At 48.6% G+C, this 23,692-nt stretch overlaps 1 protein-coding gene across 3 annotated transcripts in view; it reads right to left on the minus strand.

Annotated features, from left to right (window-relative positions):
- The window catches only part of Ngef (neuronal guanine nucleotide exchange factor), a 105,389-nt gene extending 81,701 nt beyond the window's left edge, over positions 1–23,688 (minus strand). The window contains exon 1 of one of the 3 annotated variants that reach the window (XM_006984227.3): positions 23,450–23,688. The gene's annotated coding sequence lies outside the window, so the exon portion shown is untranslated. Of the gene's footprint in view, positions 1–12,802; positions 12,821–14,074; positions 14,633–23,449 lie in introns of those variants that run through there. The other 2 variants (XM_076549520.1, XM_076549521.1) reach the window with 2 other exon arrangements.
- Positions 23,689–23,692: the final 4 nt, after the last annotated feature.

The raw sequence follows: 23,692 nt of genomic DNA on the forward strand, positions 1-23,692 counted from the left end.
CCGAGTACTGGGATTAAGGCGTGCGGCACCGCCGCCAGACACAATCATAGTTTCTTCTGCTTTAGTTTCTGTGGTCACTGTGGATGAAACCTAGGACTTCCTGCCCACCAGGCAAGCACTCTATCCCTGAGCCACACTGCAGCCCAAATCCTGGTTTCTAATCCAGGCAGTGTCTCTTTTTGGTGAGAAGACAATAAAAATACACCCTGAGGTCACATCCAGGCCCCTAGACTCGGTAGCTCCCATCTCTGCCGCCTGGCTGCTGTCAGTCTACATAACAGGGGTGGAGCAGCAGGGTAGAGGACAGACATGCAAGGGAAGCGCTGTGCACAGCGCCTCTTTCCTGACAGGTACAGGAAGGTAGGAAGGATTTCCACCTGAAAGAAAGAACTGAGACGTCGGAGTGGTGTGGGGATAGAGGAGACAAGCCAGAGAGCAGGAACAAAGCAGGCATCCCTGTTGGCAGAAGAGCGGGGCTGTGAGCAGAGCCGGGAACGCAGAGGGCCCAGGGCAAAGAGCCAGTGTGGGAGATGGAGGACAAGGAAATGGAGACGGGGTTGGGGTGAGGAAGCCTACAGGCTGGGCGGGCACCAGGCACAGCACAGCGGGCCACCTGAGGACTGTACAGCTTTTGAAACCCAGACTTGCAATGTTATGTCCCCACAAAGCCTGCGGATGCAGAGAACGGAAGGGTGCTGAGATTAGGAAGTTCTGGGTTTGTGTTTGGAGGGTTGAGTATCTGCATATGGTGGTGGGAGCAGAAAGGGCTAAAGGGAAGGCAGGCCAGGAGTCAGGAAATGAAAAGGAGTCCATTAGAAGGATGAGGAAAGCCCCAGGATCTTGGGCTTGTCAAGGTCACCAAGCTTAAATAACCAGGCCTAGAACAATGGCCCTCAGCTCTCCTTTACAGTGCGTGCGTGACAAATGCCTGAGTCAACTGCTAAAGAGAAAAAGTTGATTAGGGCTTAGTGTCTGCTGACGGACGAGTGGGTAGAGACAACGTGGTCCATCTACAAGGTGGGATGCTATGCCACAATGAAAAGACACCTTACCCTCTGCGGCAACACAGGCAAAACTCAAGGACATTGTGCAAAATGAAATAAATCACACGCAGAAAGACAAAATATCTCAGCTACATGTAGAGCTAAAAAAGTCTAACTCGTTAAAAGCAAAAGGTAGCTGGGCAGTGGCGGCGCACGCCTGTAATCCCAGCACTTGGGAGGCAGAGCCAGGCGGATCTCTGTGAGTTCGAGGCCAGCCTGGGCTACAGAGAGAAATCCAGGACAGGCTCCAAAGCTACACAGAGAAACCCTGTCTCGAGGGAAAAAAAAAAGCAGAGGGTAGAGAGGTGGTTGCTTGCCAGGCCCTGGGTGTGGGAGAAGGGGAGACACTGCCAGGGGGCACAGGGTCAGTCCTAAGATGGGCGACACTTGGAGGTCTAGAGCAAGGCATGGGTGGTGATGGATGGCTGAGCTGATTTGATGATGACAGCCACTTGGCAATGTAAACATACATCATCACATAGTGGATCTTGAATATTCAATCTTTATTTGTAAAATGACTGTCTGAGAAAAGGTGGAGCTGTGGTTTATACATCAAAGTGGAAAGTCAGCCGTCACCGGGGCACCCGCCTGTAATCATGGCATTTGGTAGGCTAAGGCAGAAGGAGAGTTGAAAGCCAGCCCTGGTGACCCTGCCTCGCCAAGGAAATCAATAAAATGAAGAAGACGACAAGGAAGAAGGGCGGAGCTTGGTCTTTTGTGGGTACCACATGTCAGGAAGAGGGGGTGGCTCAAAAGGAGTCCTGACAAAGGCCAGAGGCTCTTGTACAAAGGGCCGGGTGGAAGGTCACAGGGTTCAAAAAGGACTGTGGTCGTTTGTCCTTTTTATTGCTGTATCCATGTTCCCCAGGGTTGCAGAAATACACAGCATTGCAGCTGACTGTGGCTTATGGGATTTCTGAAGCAGGAACCTGCTAGAAGGCTTTGTGTGAGGCGCTCAAAGAGACCCTGGCCTAGTGTGTCCTTGAAGCAAAGAAGTCACCTCATCTTGTCTTTGGATTTTAGAGCAGCCACTGCATAAGACTCCATAGCTCTCTGAGGCTCCCTAGAGCCCAGAGGTCAGCTTGAGTAGTCACTGGAACAGACAACGGGCTGCCCAAGCTGTGGAAAGCACTGGAAATATGCATGTGACAGGGAAACAGTTTCCAGTCGAGTTGGAAGGAGGTTCAGACAAACCCTAGCCTTGAAGACCTGTCCAGGGGGCCATCAGACTCGGGCTAAGCCAGAGGGATGTTTTTGCTGCATCTCAGCAAAAGAACTTAGACGTAGACATCTCAAGTACAGTAGTCACAACAGCAACAACAAAACAGGATTACATTATTTTTGGTAGTGGTGTGGTGCTCTGCCACTGAGCTGTACCCCTACCATCTTCTGTGTTTTAGTCAGCAGATGCCAATGAATAGTTTTGTCATGGTGCTAGTTATTGTCATTGTCAACTTGACACACCTCCAATAACCCGGGGAAAGTCCCCATGGGGGACTGTCTGCATTGGGTCTGCCTGTGGCCATGTCTATGGGGGGATTATCTTGATTGTCCATTGATGAAGGAAGACCCAGCTCACTGTGGGCGATACCATTCCCTAGGTGGGGATTTCTGAATAGTATAAGAGAGACAAGAAGCTAGCTGAAGTCAAGCAATAAAGAATCTGTACATCTGTTGTCTCTTTGCTATAGATGTGATGTGACTAGCTCCTTGAGTTCCTGTCTTGACTTCCTGGAAATGACGGACTGTAGCCTGGAACTGTAAGCCAAATAAACCCCTTCTTCCCTAATTTGCCTTTAGTTAGGGCATTTGTCACAGTAACAGAATTGAAACTAGAAAAGTCATGCACAGCATGATAGCTTGGAGAATGAGCACCGTTGAGTGATATCTACCTGAGTGAGATGCGTTCTCTTACACAGCTGCAATTGTAGGGTGAGAGCACTAGCATCCTCTTTTGTCCATTTTTCCAGATTAGAGTACGCTGCCCCTGTTACCAAGTAGGCCTTTTGAAATGTTTGTCTAGCCATCCCCATCCTTTAACCACCTCAGCCTCTTACAATCACTATACTCTCAACTCCTGTAAGGTCACCTCTGAAAAAATTTCATTGCACATGTTCATCATACTGCACACAAAAGGACACTCCACACACATATGTGTGATACATTGAGTATGATCTCATGGGTCTCACTCCCCTCTCCTAACTTCTGTTAGTTCCCATTGTGACAGTTTTTGGTTTTACCTTCAATGCACACACACCTGCATAATTGCATGCATCTATATACAATGTAGAAACTGCATAGAGAAAACATATAATGTTCATCTTTCTAAAACTGGCTTAATTCTCTTAAGAGGTCAGCTTTTTAAGATCCTACGTGTCTTAGGTAGGGTTTCTATTGCTATGATGAAACACCGTGACCAAAAGCAACCTGGCAGGGAAGGTTTCAGTTACAGTTCCACAGCACTTCTGGAAGTCCATCACTTAGTGAAGTTGGGACAGGAACTCAAGCAGGGCAGGAACCTAGATGTAGGAGCTGATGCAGACCCCATGGAAGGGTGCTGCTTACTGGCGTGTTCCTCATGGCTTTCTCAGAATGCTATCTTTTAGTACCCAGGACCACCAGCCCAGGGATGGCACCCTCCACATACACAGAGATGGGCCCTCCCACATCAATCATCAATCAAGAAAATGCACCACAGGTGTCTAGCAGGGGAATTTTCTCAACTGAAGTTCCCTCTTCCCGAAGGACTTCGGCTTGTGTCACCTTGATGAAACCTAGATAGCACACTGCCTGTGAGTGATAATGCAAGATGCTTCCTTTCTGTGACTGGCTAACTTTGTTTCCCGTAATATTCTCCATGCTCAACCAACTTGGTCACAATGACAATGAGCACTCCCGCCCCCACACTCCCACCACCACACTTTTCTATGGCTGGATGTTTAGGCCGAAGCCCCACCTTGGCTCTACCTCTCTCTCCCCAGACCCTACCCCAAAGAAAGCCGGCCAAGCAATGGCCCTCCCCTGGAGCTGCCCTCCCATTCCAGATCCCACCCCTGAGAAAGCCTGTCAAGGGCCAGCTCCCCCCAGGAGCTGCTCAGGACCATGCCTGCAGGATATTTAAGACCTGGTCGCCAGCCCTGCCACGTGCCCTCCCTCCTGCCCGCCTGAGAGTCGCCCGGGAGCTGCTTCGCTCTGCTTGTAAACCTGAACTTACTAATTCGGCTTGACTGGTTCATTGCTTCGGCGGAGGATAGACAATACCCAGGACTCCAATGCTTTTCACTGGGTAGTTAGTATTCCACTGCATCTATTCCCCATTATGTACGTATTGTCTGACCTTCGGTGGATACATAGGTTGGTTCATACCTTGGCTTTTGTGAATAGTGAGTGGTACAGTAAGGTAATCCTTTGGTATCTTAATTTCAGCTCTTTTGTGCATATACTCAGGCTTTCTGGATCTCATAGTGGTTCTAGCTTTTAATGTTTTTGAGGATGAAACGGAATGGAAAATAGAAAGTAATTCTGCTAAGACACGGAGCAAAATATGGGTGCCACTTCTCAGCACATCTGTCCTAGAGATGGAAGTCCTAGCTGAAGTGATTAAGGCCTCCCAATTGAAAAGGAAGATGTTCAATTGTCCCTGCTTGCCCAGGATCTGATCTTACATAGAAAATACCCCAAAGATGCTGCCATAAAACCGTTAGAACTAAGAAATAATTTTGATAAAGTCGAAAACTACGAAATCAACATACATGATTCAGAAACATATCTGCACACTTCACTATCTGAAAAACAAATCAGAAAAAAAATTCTTATTTACATCTACCAAGACCCTTACCTAGGAAGAAATTTAACAAAAGAGAAAGAAGACCCCTGTAGTAGAAATGGTAAAACAGTGATGAGAGACACTGAATAAGACTTGGATAAATGAGCCGGGCAGTGGTGGCGCACACCTTTAATCCCAGCACTCGGGAGGCAGAGCCAGGCGGATCTCTGTGAGTTCGAGGCCAGCCTGGACTACCAAGTGAGTCCCAGGAAAGGCGCAAAGCTACACAGAGAAACCCTGTCTCGAAAAAAAACCAAAACCAAAACCAAACCAAAACAAAACAAAACAAAAAGACTTGGATAAATGGAAAATAATTTGTATTCATGTACTGAAAGAATGAATATTGTCAAAGTGCACATATCACCCAAAGTAGTGCATAGATTCAGTAATCTGTTAAAATATCAAAACAGGAAAAAAAGCCTAAAATTTATATAGAACAGTAAATATCAAATCAATCTTGAGCAAAAAGAAAGATGGAGACATTGTACTATCACTTCAAAATATACCACAAAACAAAAGTGGCCAGAACAGTATAGTACTGACCTAAAATGTACTCAAGCAGACTGATGTCCCAGAGTAGAGAGCCTGGAGTTAAATCTACATCAGAGCTGGCTGTTTTTTGACAACAGGGCCATGAACACACATGGAAGAAAGACCCTTTAGTAAGAGGAGCTGGGGAAACTGGGCAGCCATGTGAAGTAGAAATTGTACTCTGTCTCTCAGCATACACTGCAAAACATCAACTAAAAGAAAATTCAAGTCTTGAAAATAAGATCTGGAAATCTGAAAATACTAGAAGAAAACACAGGAGCAATGAGGCATGGCATTGGACTGGACAAGACGTTTTTGAATCTGACCTTAAAAACACTAGTTACAAAAGCAAAAACACACAAGTAGGATTTGGTCTACTAACCAGTTTCTTCCCAGCCAAGGCAACAAACGGCGGAATGAAGGGAAAACACACAGATAGGAAGGGATTGTTCATTAGCTGTTGTCTTAGCTACTGTCCTGTTGCTATGAGGAGACACCATGACCAAGGCAACTTTTAGTTTCAGAGGGTTACTCCATGATCATCACGATGGGAAGCGTGATGGAAGCAGGTAGGCAGGCATGGTGCTGGAGCAGTAGCTGAGAGCTCCCATCTGATCTGCATGTTGCAGGGGGGTGGCGGTGGGTGGGGGTTGGGCTTTTGAAACCTCCACAAATGATGCTCCTACTCCAAGGCCACACCTATTACTCCTTCCTAAACAGTCCACCAATGGGGAACCAGACATCCAAGTACCTAGCCCTATGGGAGTCGTTCAAACCACCATAGCTCTACACTGACAGAGGATGTTGTCCTAAGCATAAAAGGAACTCAAGTCACTTACAACAGAAAGGCAAATAGCCCAACTTTTTAAAGTGGGTGTGATGGTTTAAATGGAAATGGTCCCATTGGTTGATACGGAGTATTGGAAGGCATGGCCTTGTTAGAGGAAGTGTGCCACTGGGGGGTGGACTTCGAGGTTTCAAATGCTCAAGACAGATCTAGCGTCTCTTTCTCTTCCTGCTGCCTGTTGATCCAGATGTAGAACTCTCAGCTAGTCTGCATCAAGTCTGCCTGTGTGTGGCCATGCTTCCCACTATGATAATAATAGACTAAACCTCTGAACTACAAACCAGCCCCAGTTAAATGTTTTCCCTTGTAAGAGTTGCCATGGTCATGGTGTCTCTTCATAGCAATAAAACCCTAACTAAGACAGTGGGCAGAGGACCTAAGTAAACAGTTCTCAGAAGAAGACATACAAATGGCCAACAGATGTATGAAAAGGTGTTCAAAGTCACTAATCACCAGCAAAGTGCAAATCAGAACTCCAGCCAGAGACCACTGCACCCCGGCTAGTATGGTCATTAGAAAGAGACAAATGTGTAAGAGAGGGCATGAAGAAAATGAACCTTTACTCATGGATGGTGAGGGTAAATCCATACAGCCATTATGGAAAAACTGTAGAGTTCTTCAAAAGACCATATCCATACAAGTTGTATGCAAATGTTTATGGCAGTATGCATCATCACTGTGACAGGTAGAAATAGCTGAAATGACTATCAACTGACTAATAGATAAAGTGATATACCTATATAGTAGAATATTATTCAGCCTTGAAAAGTTAAGTGTTGATATACTCTATATCATGAGAGATCCTTGAACACAGTTTGCCAGGTTCAGGAAGCCATTCACAAAGGGCCACACATTATAGATCACATTCAGATGAGATAGCCATAGAGACTGAAAGTAGGTGAGTGTTCTACAACAGCCATGGAATTGTCCTTTCTAAATGGGTGGATTGTATAAAACCTCAATAGGTTGTCACTTATTAAAAAAAAAAAGATGCTAATAAAAGTTTAGAACACTGATGAGCAGTTGTAAAAAAAAATCCATTTAAATCCTCAAACTATCCTCCTGAATAAGTTCTGAAGGAACTAAAGCATGAAAGAGTCTCTTCAAAGCACAGAGTATTTTTAAGAAAGAATCTAGTGGTTCCAAGTCTTGTGGCACAAGGTACAGAGAGCAGACTGTGGCATTGAGGGTATGGGTGGGAGCCAGGGATGCCACCCCTCAACTCTGCCTGACCTCTCCTTGCATAAGCCCGCTGCAGCCTCCTCTTAGGGCCTCCTGTTCCTCCACTGCCATGGAGGAACAAATTCTAGGACTAATACAAGCTTATAAATGTCCCTGTTACTCCAGCGACCATCTTAGAGGAGTCCCGGAAGAAGGGATGGATGGATGTTCACCGGCCCTGGGGTAGAGTGTCCGGCCAGTGTTTGGTGGTGACTGTCTTGGGATGAATCTCCGAGGTATACAGAGGCGGCTTGTCTGTGTGTGCGGAGAGCTGCCTATCTGAACCGACCACGGCCTATGGTGACAGAATTGCAGCAGGACCAAGACTTTCCCCAAAGGAGCAGTTTAAGCTGGGTCTACACCTGCAGTTCCAGCACTGGGAGGTAAAGGCAGGAGGATCAAGAGTTCAGGGTTATTCTGGGGTAGATGAGACCCAGGCACAAAAACAAAATAAAAAGCAGGTCGGAATCTGATCCGTCCTACAGGCAGTTGAGTGACAGAGCCTCTTTCTACCTGTGTCCTGTCGTGTGCAAAGCCCTGACAACCCCCTGGCACATGACACTGGTTCTTCCCCCAACCCAACCTCAACACTAGAATAAAACATGTTCAGGGGTATCAGCAGTGAGGGGACCGAGTCACAGCTCTATGCTGTCACCTCCGTCAGCTTGACAAGTCCCCCAAATCTTTTAGGAAGCTCCTCTCAGGCCAAATTTTTGTGACTGGTGGAGAAAAGGATTTCAGGTCTAGCCACCTCCAAGCAGAGTTGGAGATTTTTGTTAAAGGTATTTTAGTAGAGGCTTAATTGTGAGGGTCAGGAGGAAGAGAGATGCCCAGAAGAATGTGAAACATACCTGAATGTGCTCCTCAAGGGAGAGTCAAGGTTCACTGTCTGCCTATTAACTCTATACAGACAGCATTTGATGGTTCTTGAACTTCCTCTGAAAAGGTTGGTAGGAACTCTCTTGAGAATGCATTACTGGGTGGCTCCAGAGAAGGCTCTGGCGGGGCCATTGTCTGATAAGGTAAAGCCAGGAGCCACTGTAGTTACACAAGGAATTTGGTATGCTCCTTTCCTCTGGAGATTTTGGGTGAGGTTTCTAGAAATTTGCAGGCATCCAGCTAACTGTGCTGGAATGCTGGTGAGATGCTTCAACCAGACTTCGCAGGGAAAGACTCCCTTCCCTTCTTCTGTGCCCATGATCTTCACGATCTTTCTGTCCTGCCATGCCGGGACCCGCTAGGAGAAAGGTTTTTCAATGCCCTCTTTGGTGATTGAATGAGGCACCTCCTCCTCTGGAAATGGCATCCTCACAGCAGGAAAAGTTGAGAAGAGGCATTTACCAAAAATGGCAGCGTTAGTTTGAGCTGTGTGGGTCAACAGTTTCTCTCTGGTTTTAATTAGCCAGCCTGGCCTGTCATGTGTTGAGGCCATTTTGAGTTGAATCTGTGAAAACTCTTCAGCCAAGGATAAAGGAATGCTGAGCCTTTAGGTCTCTGGAAGTCATGAGGGAAACCCTTAGGTTCTTGCTGTGTGACTAGGTTTCAGGGTGAAGGCATGCCTGCAGTTCTCATATGCTCTTGGGTGTTTTTCACATTAAAACAAATGTGAGTGAGCTTAGCCTACTTCTCATGGTGCTCACATTAAATGTGCAGATTGCTGGACACACAGGTGTAACCAGACCCAAATTCCAAAGGAATTCAGGATTGCTGTTCCCAGCGTCTCCTTCCCACCCTCAAGGATAACGACTGCCTCCAGGAGCTCTCTGTGTTGGGGAACTTATGTGAAGTGCTTGTGAGATTTGGCTGTATTTCCGTGAATTGCCTGATTGTACTTGGTTCTCAGTCTCTGTGGCTCTCATCTGGATGCTCTCAAAGGCCCTGCAGAGTTTACACATGAGTTTTGACTCAGGGGTATTGGTCTGGAGCCCCAGAGTCCTCAGTGGGTGGATCTTCCTTGAATATTCTTTCTGTCTGTCCTTCAGGGGCAGCATGTGACAGTAAGGAAGAGAGGGAGGTCTCAAAGATCTTTAAAAATTAGTATATGAAACAACAACCAAAAACAGCTGGCAAAGAGGAAGCCTGGAAAACCTAAACAGACGCCCACTAAATCCAGCCCCTGGCACAGGCACAGAGGCACTCTCATCCCACGGTGGCCGGCGGGTCAGTATAGGACAATGTACACCCCTGGTGGAGATTCATCATGCACTAATTATTTCTGCTGTTGTGACACTTAAAACAAGGTGGAAGAAGAAAAGGTTTATGTGGCTTGCAATTCCAGGTCACAGTCGAGGCAGAAACTTAAAGGCAGGCCCCCTTGATATTCCATACTGCATCACCTCCGGCCAAGGAACTCACTTCCCAGCCAGTGAAGAACAGCAGGAACCACGGGAGGTGCTGCTTGCTAGCTGGCTTGTGAGCTGATTTTCTTACCCAGTTCAGGACCACCTGCCTATGGAATGATGCCACCCACAGTGGGCTGAGGCCCCTCACAGACATGCTTACAGGCCCATCTGATCCAGGCAATTCCTCAGTGGCAGCCCGCTTCCCGGATAATTCTAGGTTGTATCAGGTTGACAAAGCTCACTAGGATAGATGCTGAAGAAACAGGATGTGTAAAGTTGTATGTAGAACTACACCAAACAGAACATGCTTGGAGAAGCTCATGCTATACAGATGAGAGGAAAGAGCTGGTCTTGGGAAAAACATGACATCTTTCCCCACATCCTTTGCGCATTAGGACCAGTTGAATTGTTTAGTTTTGTGCTCTGCCAGCTTCCTCCCTTGAAAGGTATCTTTCTCAAAACAAAATAAAAAATCAAAATTGTATCTGATTCTATCACAGCTGTGTTTCTCTGATCATTTTTTATTCAAGGACCCCAAAACCTGGAGTCCCACTGGAGGTGACCTCCGGACCCTGATATTAACCAAGTGGCATCTCTGGACCAGGTGGAGACCAGACCAGCCTCCAGCTGTGACAGTGGCCTTTGCACTTGGATTAAGAGAGCTTAATTTCGCTGTGCCTGTGATATGGGGCCTGGGGCCTCCGGGCTTATCTCTAGTCTCCCAGCCAGATCCCCTCCGCGCTAACCTTCAGGCATTACACTAGCCTGCCCTTGGGGACCTGGCAGGCTGCCTCATCCCTGCACTGGCGCGCTAGCCAGTACGCAGGCTGTACTTTGGCCTGCCCAGGGTCCTGACAATGTCATGCACTGTGTTGCTGCTTGGTTTCTGTGCACGTCCTTGTCCCCTCATAAAAGGGGGGGCCCCGGCTGTCTTCCCTCTCTTTTTCTCTCCTTAGCTCTTGTTTCCAGAGGCCCCGCGTCTCTGCCTTCTCCCCCACTCTTCCAACAAAGCCTCCGCGTGAGCCTTGCTGCATCGTGTGCTGTTTGCTCTCGCCCGCCGTTTTGAAACTACAACACTCTGAACTATGGTCGAGATTTTCTCAAACCTGTGGTAGAGATTTCCAGGTATAATTTGGTCAGATCGTGGCCAGAAGGCTACAGGGTCCTGTCACACACAGCAAAAATCGATCCTTTCCTCCCCCTACCCGTGATACTGTTACCAACTTGGAAGAGAGTGGCAGCATGGTCAGAAGGTGGTAGCCAAGACAGACCCCTTCTGATGCGGAAGCACTGAGACTCGGACCCATGATCTTCCCACCCACCCTACTGGGGAAAATCAAGGCTGGCTGGCTGCTGAACTGTCCACTGAAGTCCCTTGCGTCTCACTCCCACCTGGGACTGGAGATGGGCAGGGACCATCACAGGTTCTCTCTCTGAGATGCTCAGTAACCTACCTAAGATCATACAGCTGGGAAGAGGGCGAGGCAGAATTAGAATCCAGGTCCCAAGACAAAGGAGTGACTGTCAGCCGCACGGAGAGGGAGGGGACTCTACCAGCTGAGGACGCCTAGTTGCCCTTACCAAAGAGCAAAGGCTTGGGACAAGACCACCAGGCTGCTGAGCGTCCTCTGCTTAGCGACTCTCTCTCCATGCTGTGCAGCCTCCACATGGAAGCCCTGGGCAGTCCGGGGGACAGGGGTGCCTGGCAGGTGCAGGTGTCCCCTCGGTGTGTCTGTGGACGCCCCTCCCTCCCATGTTAGAGTGCTGGGTGAAGCAGGTTGTCTCCTGCAGGTTCTTCCGTAGCCCGGTGGGTGTGGGATGAGTGGGCTCATCTTCCTCTGATAACTGATTCCCCTGAGATTGGGGGAGGGGAGAAATGGCATTCTCCTCAACATGGCAGGTCTTGGGGACAGGTCTCCACGGGTGATAAACACCTATGAGGCATCACCAGGGTGACGCGTCATACCTAGCTCACGGTGGAGGTTCAGCATGGGTCCCTCCTGAGCACCAGTGTCCCCTAAAGAGACTGGCCTGGTCTCTTTTGGCCCCCAGCAGAAAGAGATTTCCTCGTCTCCCCATTGTCCCAAATATGAACATGTCCTCCCCTGGCCTCTTTTCCTTCTGGAAACTTCTGTCTGTTCAGTGACAGGCCAAGGATTAAGAGAGATCATGGTGCCTCTGTCGTTGAATGGACAAGGCTTAAGTAAATCTCCCAGGCTGCTCCTCCATATTCCCGGCTAAACAATGGTCCACTTACATACATTACTTTCATTTCTCAGTGTGGAAAAAGTCAAAGACTGTGAATATATATATATATATATATATATATATATATATATATATATTGCAAAGTTTGCTTGAAAATAATAGAGGGATTAGAGGATTTCCCTTTGTACCTGATGGCTGGACTGAGAGACAGTCCCCTGCTGATGTGCTGGAGACAGCGGCTCCTCTCAGCTGGAGGCAGAAGGGAAGGAAAGACCTCAGCCTTCTCTCCAGCTTTGTTCCTTTGGCTTTATCATTGTTCATTTTGAGATAAGGTCTTATGCCACAGCCCAAGGTTGTTTAGAACTCACTGCATAGCCCACACTACCTCAAATTCCTGGCAATCTTCCCACATGCTGAGACTAAAAGCATGAGCCAGCATTCCTAACAGCCTGTTTTCTTAAAGCAAAGCTGTAGGGTTAGCCGGATGACATGGCTCAAGCCTTTAATCCCAGCACTCAAGGGACAGAGGCAGGTGGATCTCTGAGTTTGAGGCCAGCCTAGTCTACAGAGTGAGTTTGAGGCTGGCCTGGTCTACAGAGTGAGATCCAGGACAGCTACAGCTATACAGTGAGACCCTGTCTCCCCTCCCCCCCAAAAAGAGCCATGGGGAAGCAGTGTTTGCTCACCCTTAGACAGGGTGTGAGCCGTGGGAGGAGTGATCTGGGTACAAGGATCAGGCCTAAGAGCCACCTCAGGCCACAGCCCTTGGCAGTGACACACCCACCTGAGGGCCAGGTTTTCAGTTCCTGCCAAAGAGAGGAGAGCTGAGCCAGGCTTGTAAAGTGCAGAGAAAACAGACCCTGATGGTGGCCTTCCTGTGGCCCAACAGGGAAGTGTTCAGGATCCGCCCCCTCTACCGAGTCTCTGTGGCATATTCTGAGAGTGGCCCTTTGCTTGTATTGAGTATTGTGACTCATCCTTTGGTGCACATTCCATAGGATTCACAGAGGCCTGACAACATCAGGGTCAATATTGGTGTCAGTCTGCCGGTTTGACAGAAAGTTATAGTGTCCCAGCTCTGAAGGCTCCAAGTGTGAGGTCCGGAGGCCGGCATGGTGGGCTCTGGCAAGTGCCTATCCCTGGCTTGCAGACAGCCCTTTCTATCTGTGTCCTCTCAAGGCCTTCTCTCAGTGTGTGCATGGTAGGGGTGGGGCTTGTTCCTTCCTTCTTAGAGGGATGTCCTCAGCCTGGGTACCTACCATCCTCACCTCATCTAACGCTAAATACCCGCTAGACCCCCATCTCCATGACCACCTCACTCAGGGTTTGGCCTTCAGCAAGGGAATTTTGAGGAGACAAATGTTGAGACTGTAACCACGGGAAAGGAATGAAAGTTAATGATTGACATTCAGGAATGTGAAAAGAAAAGGAAAACCCACCATGACAGCCACTCGGAAGAGCTTTTCAAAGCAGGGTTGGTCGGGAGATTGTCCTTAAGCAGGGCCTCACAGAATCTCAGCTCTGGTCCCCAGCACCTGTGACCCAGCACCTGGCACGTCTACACTGGAGGAGCACACTGTGCCCCCAGGCTCGACACGAAGACCCAGAGCTTGTGGACTCTGGGTCCGTGGGCACGTCCGTTCTGCTGAGGCCTCCTCATCTACGTCCTGTACTGGCCATGCAAGCACTATTCTGTCTCAAAATCCAAACTCCATTTCCCCTGCCATTCTCCGGGATTTCTTGCATCTGTGTCCCTGAATTGTAGCTCCTACTATTTTTTAGTAAAGTATGTATACCTCCAAGGTCAGCACCTGAATTACAATTCCTAAAGCCACAAATAAACTCTCTTTTCCAATGTGGGGAGTTGTTTTAGTCAGAATTCTCTAGAGAAACAGAATCAAGGGGATTCATTCGTGTGTGTGTGTGTGTGTGTGTGTGTGTGTGTGTGTGTGTGTGTGTATTATAAGTATGCATATGAACATATATAATCAGAATTCATTAAGTGAGCTTTAAATAGTACAACGGCTTTAAAATAGTAACGATGGCCAAATCACACCTGAGATGCTGAGAACCCCGGGCTCGGTCCTTGAAGCTGGGTGCCTCCATCAGTCAGAGTAGTTCCAGAATAGCTGTCTCTCGCTGTTGGGGGTGACGATCAGTAGTCACCCAGTCCACAGGGTGAGGTGCCTCAGCCCTCCCAGTCTGGCAGACTTCCTTTCTCCAGTGAGTCCCCTTCGCTCCAGCAATGATCATGCCAAACCTCTCTGAGGATTCCAGCCTCTCCCTGTCCCTGCTGGTCACGTCTCAAAGGCCCCTAAGAAACCCAGAAACTGGAGGGGGAGGGGTGTCCAGCCTCTCATTTCTGGATCCTGTCCCATCTACTTCTTCCTCTTCCCCCTCCCAGCATTCTTGCCTCAATTCCTGGGAGGATCTTCCGTTCTGACCCCTGTCTACACGCCTCTTCTCTTTTTCCTGGAATCATCACATCTGTGCATTCCTTTGAACACGCTCCTCTCTCTCTGGAGCCTGCACCCTCCGGCCCTGTCCAGCCCTGACCAGTCCTGTCCAGTTTGTCAGCCTTCACTGAGGGCTGTTCTGAGCAAGCAGTATGCCTCAAGCATAGGACAGCCATCCAGGCACTGGGACCTTTCATTCCAGATACCATGGAAAAAGCTCCTTGGGGCTAATAGCCAGCAAAACAGTGTATGCTGGGGACCCAGAAAATGTCCACACCAAGGCCTTCACAATAAAACACGCGACAGTTCGGATGTGGGTGCACTTGTGAGGCCGTGTGTGCATGGATGTGTGTGCATCAGCCGGAGACAACCTCAGGTACTGTTCCCCAGACCCCTTCACCCTGACTTTTGAGACAGGTCTTTCACTGGTCTGGAACTCACTAGGTGGCTGAGACGGCTGACTATCTCCTATCTCTGCTTCCACAGGGCTGGGATTACAAGCCATGACACACATCTAGCTTTTTTTTTACACGGGTTCTGGAGCTTACACTCGGTTCCTTATGCTTGTACAACAGGCACTTTACCGACCATCTCTGAGCTCTCTCCTTCCTATCATACCTTTTTCTGGTTTTTGTTGTTGTTTTGGTTTGTTTGTTTGAGATAGGGTCTTGCTATGCAGTCCTGCCTGCCCTGAAACCTGTTATATAGCCCAGGCTAACCTTCAACTTGTAGGAATCTCTCTGCCTTTGTCTCTGCCTCCCAAGTTCTGGAATTACAGGTTCACGTCTCCATACTGACAACTTTAAAAATGCTGGGTTGTGGGGAGTCAGTTCCCACCTGTGACTGCCTGGGGTGCTACCAACATGATACCCAGCCCCCAACCCTGGACAATGCTCCCTGCTCAGCCCTACCTTGCGATACCACTTGCTCCTGGCACAGGCTGCTGCTGTCCTGGCCCTTCCGTGATGTCTCTCTAACCAGAGGTCTCTTCAAACCTCCACTTTCCCTGCTCACACAGTGTATTGAGTATCTCCTAAGCAGACAGGCTCCATGGGGAAATGACGTAGGCCCAGATCTGCACCAGGCCCAGGACACTTCACCAAGACAGCACTGGCCAGCCAAAGACTGTTTCCATGCACACAGGCCTCTGCCCCACAGATAAAGGGCTGGACAATTTGTGATACCAGGTCCTATCCTTGATCCATCGTCCACTCAGGGGTGTGGAAAGGGCACCTCCAGTTTTTGTCATTTAAATATGAGGAAGCAGAGACCGCACCAGCCTACCCACTCAAGATCAGGTATAGCTTTTTCTCAGGGGTCCCAAGCATCTGCTTGGTTGCAGACTCCCTCCCCATTTCCTCTCCATTGACAGAATTGGGATGCACAGACCATCTCTTTGCCAAGACAGACATTACTACTCCATCATTACTAGCTTCTTTCTTTAAACTTAGATGGGACCTTGTTGTCCTAATAAGATCCTCTGGGCTTCAGCATGGATCAGAGCCACTATGTGATAGATCCCATTTGCCATTTCGGAAGCCTGGCCAGGAAGCTGATGAGCATGCATGCTGCTGGAGCCTTGCGCTCAGCTTCCTCATCCTCCCCCGAGGATGATGACTCCACCAGCCTGGCCCAAAACATTAACCCTCTTGTAGTGGGTAGAGTTCCAGCTTTGACCTGGAAGTACCGCCCCCTTTGAGGCTTGGGTAACTGTCACGCCTACAAAGCGGAGCTGAGAGAGGACCCCTGAAGACCAGAGATCTGGATGGGCTGGCTTTCTTGGTTCCTGGATCCTGGATGCTGGAGGGAGACCAAGCAGAGTTCTCCAGAGAACACCGCTGGACTGCGCTACACCTTTCCCAGACCCTGTAACCTATCTCTTCATTTGTAAGTTACCCCACAAAATAAACCTCCCTTTTAACTATATGGAGTGGCCTTGATATTTAAACCAATACCCTCTTTCTTCAATCCCCCAACCTTACTCTCTGATTGGCCCTGGGACTCCTAAGGTCCTGCTTTTGATGTCATGGCAACTCCTCAGGTGTCTCTCTCATGCGGGACAGAGTGAGCGGGAAGTATCCATGGGGCTGCCCCACACCCCAAAAGCATGGGTTTATAGCTCCAGCAGGAGGAAGAAGCCACATCCCAAACCCATCCTTCCGGGCACTCATCTGGACTCATATCTGCCCCTCTGGCTTGCTGTGTTCGTGAGCTTTCTGTAGTGACTAAACCAAAGAGATCCACATTCCCGGGCCTCCCAGTGCCTGGAACTGTGGTAGAGACACTTCAGGCAGGTTCCAGTGCCGGTCTCAGGTATAAGCTTTGGGTGGTAGAGAGTTTCAGCAAAAATAGCAGGTATAATTGATCCAGCATGTGCCAACCAAAGTTAAAAATGGCTATCCATGTAAGCAGGGATCCAGTGGGACGCTTGATGCAAACAATTCTCATTACAGCTCGTTTTTGACTTAAGTGATGTGGTTTTTAACCAAACTGAAGTATATTTCAAAGAGTTGTCCATTCTTTCTAAACATGTATTTAGAAGATAGATTTAAGAAAGTTCTAGTTTCTTCTACTTTAGTCTTAATAATGCCTACCCAACCCCAAAGATGTACACATCCCAAGACCCAGGACCAATGACTGTGAGTCTACGTGGCAAAGGCACTCTGTGAATGTGACAAAGCTGAAGACCTGGAGACAGGGAGGGGATCCGGGCCTCTTGTAAGCACAGAGCCTTGGAGAGGGGTGAGAGAGTTAGGAGAAAGGCCGGGGGTGTGCTCCGCTTCCATCACTGAAGATGGGGGAAGGCCAGAAATCAGAGTCTCTTGAAGGACCATCTCTGTAGAGGACTTGGTTTGAGCCCAGAGAAACCCACTTTGAGCCTTTGTCTTCAGAGTGGTGAGGTGATGCCTTTGTGTTATTCAAAGCTACTGATTTGTGGCCATTTTTTGCAGCAATGACAGAAAGTTAATACGCTTATCCTCCTGAGAGAACATGACATCCGTGAGGTTTATCACCATCTCTCTCCCCCAAATCCCTTCCAGCTGGCATTTGCCAAGCCTTTTTGTTTTTAATTTTTAGGAAAAAAAAATGTCTTCATCTATCAGCAGACATTCATCACTGGAAGAAAGTAATTATTGGCTCCAATGTGCTGACCCACAAGCAGGAGTTGGGGACCCCCTGGGCCCCCAGTTAGCTAAACTCACGTGCTTGAGGCATCTTAGCATACTCTTCAAAGACAGCCAGTTCTCTTTAAATATTTGGTTAGATTTACTCATTTACACACACACACACACACACCAGCGACAGAGGACTCCCGCTTGCATTGAGATGCACACACCCCCTTTCTGAACAATGGAGTAAGTTTCTCTTCCCCACGACAGCTATCAAACTTAGATTCTATTCAACCATGCTCCAGAATGTCTCGGTACGAGGCTAGGGAGTGCATTCTGGCTTAGACTAGTTTGTGGGTACATGCACAGCAAGGCAAACTTTGTCCTCTGAGTGAACTTTTAGGGAAAATCCTCTATTTATCCACTTATACTTATGCATAATTGGGCATGTATATGATTAAAATCAGATGTATTATGGAAAGAAACATATAATTCAATCCTGTCTATCAAAATCGAGAAATATCTGTGCTACACATCTTAGAAGCCAGCTCCTCCTTCTCTTGAACGTCGGTAAAAAGAAGCCCTAAACACTAATTGGGGCTTTTGAGTATTCTGTCACTTGTGTGGCCACTGTCGTTCTTAACAATGTATTCAACCTGTACTATTTTTCTGTTTTGTACAAATTTCCCTTGTTACTTTTGAAATCTTGTGTGCTTTTAATTTGTTCTTTATAAAAATACATCAGAACTTTGGAAGCACCCAGCCCAGATCCCAACCCCAAGAGCAATCCCACGTAGTCTAGTTCTGTAACTCATCTTGCTCTCCTCACTCATTTTCACAGAAAGGAACACGAACACTAAAAGATGTTAAGGGACTCGCTCAAGGCCACCCAGGAGTTAAACGGGGCTGATGTTCAAATCAGGGCTGCCTGGCCGAGGCAAAATGGCTCAGAGCTTGACTCTCAACTGTTTCTTGCCACCTTTAATTTAAAACTGACAGCCACCAAGAGCGCCCAGCCTCGAGGAGTTGGCCGTATCTCTGTTGGTAGAATGCTTGCCTGGCATTTGTGAAGCCCTGTGTTTAATTCCAATGCCCAGTGCTGAATTAAGCAGGGTGTGTTGTGGTGGTGCAATCCTGTAATCCCAGCCCTCCAGATGGGGAAGCAGGGGGATCGGAAGTTCAAGGCCATTCTCTGATACATTGCCAGTTCAATGCCAGCATTAGATACATGAGACCTTGTCTCCACAAAGGAAAAAAAAAAGATGCTGGAAAGTTCAGGGAGAGACAGAGATAGGCACTGAGCCCTGGGCTTAGGGGAGGTTGGCTTGAGCCTTCACAGCTGGTGACTACTAGGCAACCCAGAACTCAGTTTCTGCTCTAGCTGGTTGTGGGGGCACAGATCCAGCAGGCACAGATCAACACAAACTGGCATCCTGAGAAAGCCTAGAATGATAGGATCAGGAACAGGGCTGTGCCCTGCATGACACCAATCCTGCTGTTTATCTTACAAGATTCTGGCCAACCTCCAGTGCGCCTTCATTTTGTCAATTGCTCTGATGTTGCCTCCAACAAACACACAAGTTTCCCAAAGACAACCCAGGGGGATCTGATTTTCTGTGAGCCTTAACACAGCTACTTTTGGGTCTCTACACTACAAACTCGTCATTTCTTGAGCTCAGCTAGTAGCCTAAGATGACCAAGTGCGGAGATATTGCTTTAGACTCACAGCCTGCTCCAGAGAGGCCAGAAACCCAAGGACAGCTACAGACAACTCTGCTGATAAATTCCAACACTAGGAAGGCTTGTCCCTAGGCCAGACACCCATTTAAATCCAAAGACAAAAGATCTGAGAATCCCTGTAAGGGTCAAAGCCGACTTCCTAAAAAGGAACTCCGCAGAAAAGAAGGCTTTGGTCCAATGTCCTAGTATCCACCCAGGAATGTTTCCTTTGAAACATGGCTTTATCCGGGAGTCCTGTTGAAGAGGGGGCGGGGAATGTACGAGCCAGGGGGGTCAAGAGCATAACGGGGAAACCCACAGAAACAGCTGACCCAAGCTCAGGGGAGCTCATGGACTCTGGATGGACAGCTAGGGAGCCTGCATCGGCCTGATCTAGACCCTCTGCATGTGGGTGGCAGTTGTGTAGCTTGGCCTATTAGTGGGGCCCCTAGCAGTGGGACCAGGATCTGTCCCTGGTGCATGAGCTGGCTTTTTGGAACCTATTCTCTATGGTGGGATGCCTCCCTGAAGTCTTGATGCAAGGGGAAGGAGCTTAGTCCTACCTCAACTTGGTATGCCATGCTTTGTTGACTCCCGTGGGAGGCCTGTCCCTTTCTGAGGAGTAGATGGGGGAGGGGGGATAGAAAGAAGCTGGGGGGAGGAAAACTGTAGTTGGTATGTAAAATAAATTTTAAAAATTAATTTAAAAAAAAGAAGAAGAAGAAGAAGCATGGCTTTATAAATGCCCATACTTCCCTGAGTGGGTTTCCAGCTAGAGAATGTCCAGGATGAAGGAAGACTTGTACTGAGGTTCTAAAAACTGGAACCAGTCGAAGGATGCTCGCCCAACTAGTGGGATCTGTTTGGATGTAGAGTGTGGAGCAGCTCTGGAGGGAATCAGCCTCTTAGGCTGCTTATCAGAACAACCATAAAGGAGGAAGAGGTAGCCGGGGACCTGAGATGAGGGTCGGAGCTTCGGAGATCACCCAGTGCTTATGCTTTTCCCCTTTTGAGTCAGGGAGACACCCTTGCTAACTGGCTAAGGGAGTGTCCCCTGAGTCAAGATAGGCTGACACTCTTGGGGGAGGTGGCTTTCAATTATATGTGAGGTTGAGTGATACTATGCAAGTCAGCAGCTGGTGACCAACTCTTTCTACTTCAGATGGGACCTGGGCTCAGGGTTCTTACACTCAATGTGACCTTTCTTGCTTACCCTCTCTGGCACCTGACCCAGAGTTCCCAAGCTTCTCTTGTCCCTTTCCAGGCACTGTCCAAATGACTTATTCTGGAGACTCTGTCAGGAGACACCCTTGTTAGATAATGAGTCAGCAAACCATGTGTAAGCTCTTTAAGGGTCTAGATGATAAATAGTCCACTCTACAGTCCACTGAAGACCCCATGACTGATGCTTGTAGTTCCCACCAAAGATGAAGGTGACAGAGGCGGAGCCAGCCTGCTGTGTCTACAAGTGAAGGGTGTGTCTCCTGGGAGGCACATTGTCCCCATGGACAGAGCCCCCACCTCTAAGTCTGTGAGTCCCATGGATGGGACCACTCCTCCACCTTGCCCCGGGTTCAGCAATCCTATTCACCCAGCATCCTTTACATAGCTTCCTATTCTGCTTCATCAAGACCCCAACCCCCTCATCCCTAGGAGCTTGACGCATTCACCTAAAGTGAGCATGGGAAGTTACTGCTTTATTTTCAAGCACGTACAGCCAAGTCAGCAGGAATTTTCCCAACAGAAGCTCCCTTCAGGACATTCTGGAAAAAAACTTGTCATTAATACTCAAACTTACTGTGGTGTCTCTGACAGAGAGGCCACAGGGACTGCCATAGCCACCCAGGGGAAACAGGACGGACTGGGTGTCTCCCTGAGCATTTTCTCTGTTCTAGAGGTTGAGCTCCTGTCCATGGTCTGACCTCTCTCAAAGTGGACAAAGGCCAAGCACAGAGAAGAATTCATCCAGGGGCCTGGGCTGCTCTGCATAGATGCATCCTCCCAGGGCCACGAGCGAGGGCCCTAAAGAGGCACCCCCAGTTGGCTTGGCCCAAACTTCTCTCAGCCCTGTGACCCAACGGCGATGCCTAGAGTGAAGCCACATCCTTTGCTCTGCTCACGGAGGGGCCTCCAGCTGGCCTTTGGGTTGGGGACAGAACTATTTCCTCTGTCGGCCCTGATGGCCACTGTCGTCTCACCTGTGATCCCAGCCCCACTGCCAAGCCTCACGTGTACAGATGTTCAATTCCTTGATAAGGGAATAAAGAAATTGAGGTGGTGCTTGAGAATAACTCAGAGTACTGGAGCAGATGTGTGTGTGTGTGTGTGTGTGTGTGTGTGTGTATGCACGTATATATGAATATTTATATCCTATACATCATAATACACACATACACACACACCACAAACATATATATCTCAAGGTCTCATTTGATAGCCCAGGCTGGCCTTGATCCTTTTGTCTTAGCTCCCTCAGAGCTCTGATTACACATCCACATACCACCTCTCCCTGTCAGTGAATTCCTTACTGGTGGGTAGGGGGTAAAGAAAAGGACACCTGTCCCAGGAGAGGAATGCCTGATACATGGCTGACAGGCTGACTCCCTTCTTGGGACAAACAGTGACTCCTGTGTCTGGTGGAGTCATCAAGACTTGGTGGATCTGGCTACTTTGGGACTCTTGGACGGTCACACGTCCTGGCTGGGTGGTTTGTCCACTGGTGTGAGCTCAGTAGGCTGAGGCCAGAGCCTCCACAGGTAAAGCAAAGTTTGATATCTACCAGCTTTCCTATGGGGACGGACACACACACACACACACACACATGCACACACACACACACACACACATGTACACACACACATGCACACACACACACACACACACACACACACACACACACACACACACACACACACACACACACACACTCCTGGGGATGATAGCCACGAAAATCTGTGCTTGGGGAAAGAGTGGACTGGGAGTGGGATTGAGGAAGGCGGCCTATTGCCCATCTTCATGGCCCAGGTGCTCAAGTCTCCCAGAAGACTCTTGTTTCTACTTTCCAAGGCTAAGTAACATAAAATGTGGGCCAGCATGAGGAGGGGACACCTAATTGGAAAACCAGAGACGGGGAGGACAAGGAAACAGCAAGGGACCCAACCCGAGCCTTATGTCTCTCTGCATTAAGACAACCATTTCTCTCAAGGCAACAAGATGCTTGGTCACTTGCTGAGACAGCAGAGCAGTCAGAACTACAGGAACCCCAAGTTCAGCTCCCTGCAGCTGATGGCTGTGTGAATATCCCGAATATTGGTAGAGACAGGAAACAAAAACCTTCTATTGTTACATCCAAGAAAACGTTCCCCACCTGAATCACATCCTACTTTGGCTTCATGCCCACTAAACACACAGATCTGGAAGATTCTGAGAGTAGGGGCTTTTGTCCTGAAATGGTCCCCGAGCAGGAGGAACAATGTCAGTGAGGCGGCCACACGGGGGTGGTTACTTGATGGCTGTGACTTCCCTTCCCCTAGAGCACTCCATGTCCCCGAGGTTTGAGGCAGCAGCACACAGAAATCACAGCACTTTGCAGTTAAATGTGCATTTACGACCAGGGTGTGCACCATAGAGAGCGAGCACCCTATTCCCGGAGGGATCCTCACCTCGTTTAACACATGCTGCCACCTCTCTGAGATTCTTAACCAGTTTTTAGCAAGAGGCCCTGCATGTTCCTATCACCCAGGGCCCCGTGAGTAATTATCGATAACTTTCTTATATACTGCATTGTCCCAAAGCCGGGGGTAGAGGAAGGAGCTAGAAGGGATCATCACCCCAATTCACAGATGTTGAAACACACTGGGAAGGGAGAGTGAGAAAGCCAAGATGAGCCAGGACCTCACAAGTGTAGCCGGGACCTCACAGGCATAGCTGGAATCCTGCAAGGATGGCCAAGTTCTCCCATTGACAGTCTGGCTGCTTTCTCTTTCGTGATTCTTTCTCAATCAATGTCTGTAGCACTCTGCACTTCTGAGCCAGCAGTGAGCTCCATTCTACAACTTCTTTGATCCCATTTCATTAAAACACACACACACACACACACACACACACACACACACACACACACACACACACACACATTTTGCTCACCTGCCAGCCAGAAGAAGTTCCTAAGCGTTGGGCTCCCTCATTAGCTCTTCAGTTTCTTCTCTCCCGATCCACCATCCTGTCCAGGCACCTCAGAGCAGTCCTGTGTGTCTCCAGCTAAATGCATAAGCTCCTGACCTGTCCCCGAGAACTACAGCCCAGAAAAGCCTCCCTGAGAAACATTCCTGACCTTCAGACCTGCCTCAGCCATAGCTGGCCCCATTCCTGTGACAGGCACTTCCTGTC

This window comes from Peromyscus maniculatus, chromosome 13, assembly GCF_049852395.1.
Source record: "Peromyscus maniculatus bairdii isolate BWxNUB_F1_BW_parent chromosome 13, HU_Pman_BW_mat_3.1, whole genome shotgun sequence".
Classification (NCBI taxonomy): Eukaryota; Metazoa; Chordata; class Mammalia; order Rodentia; family Cricetidae; genus Peromyscus; species Peromyscus maniculatus.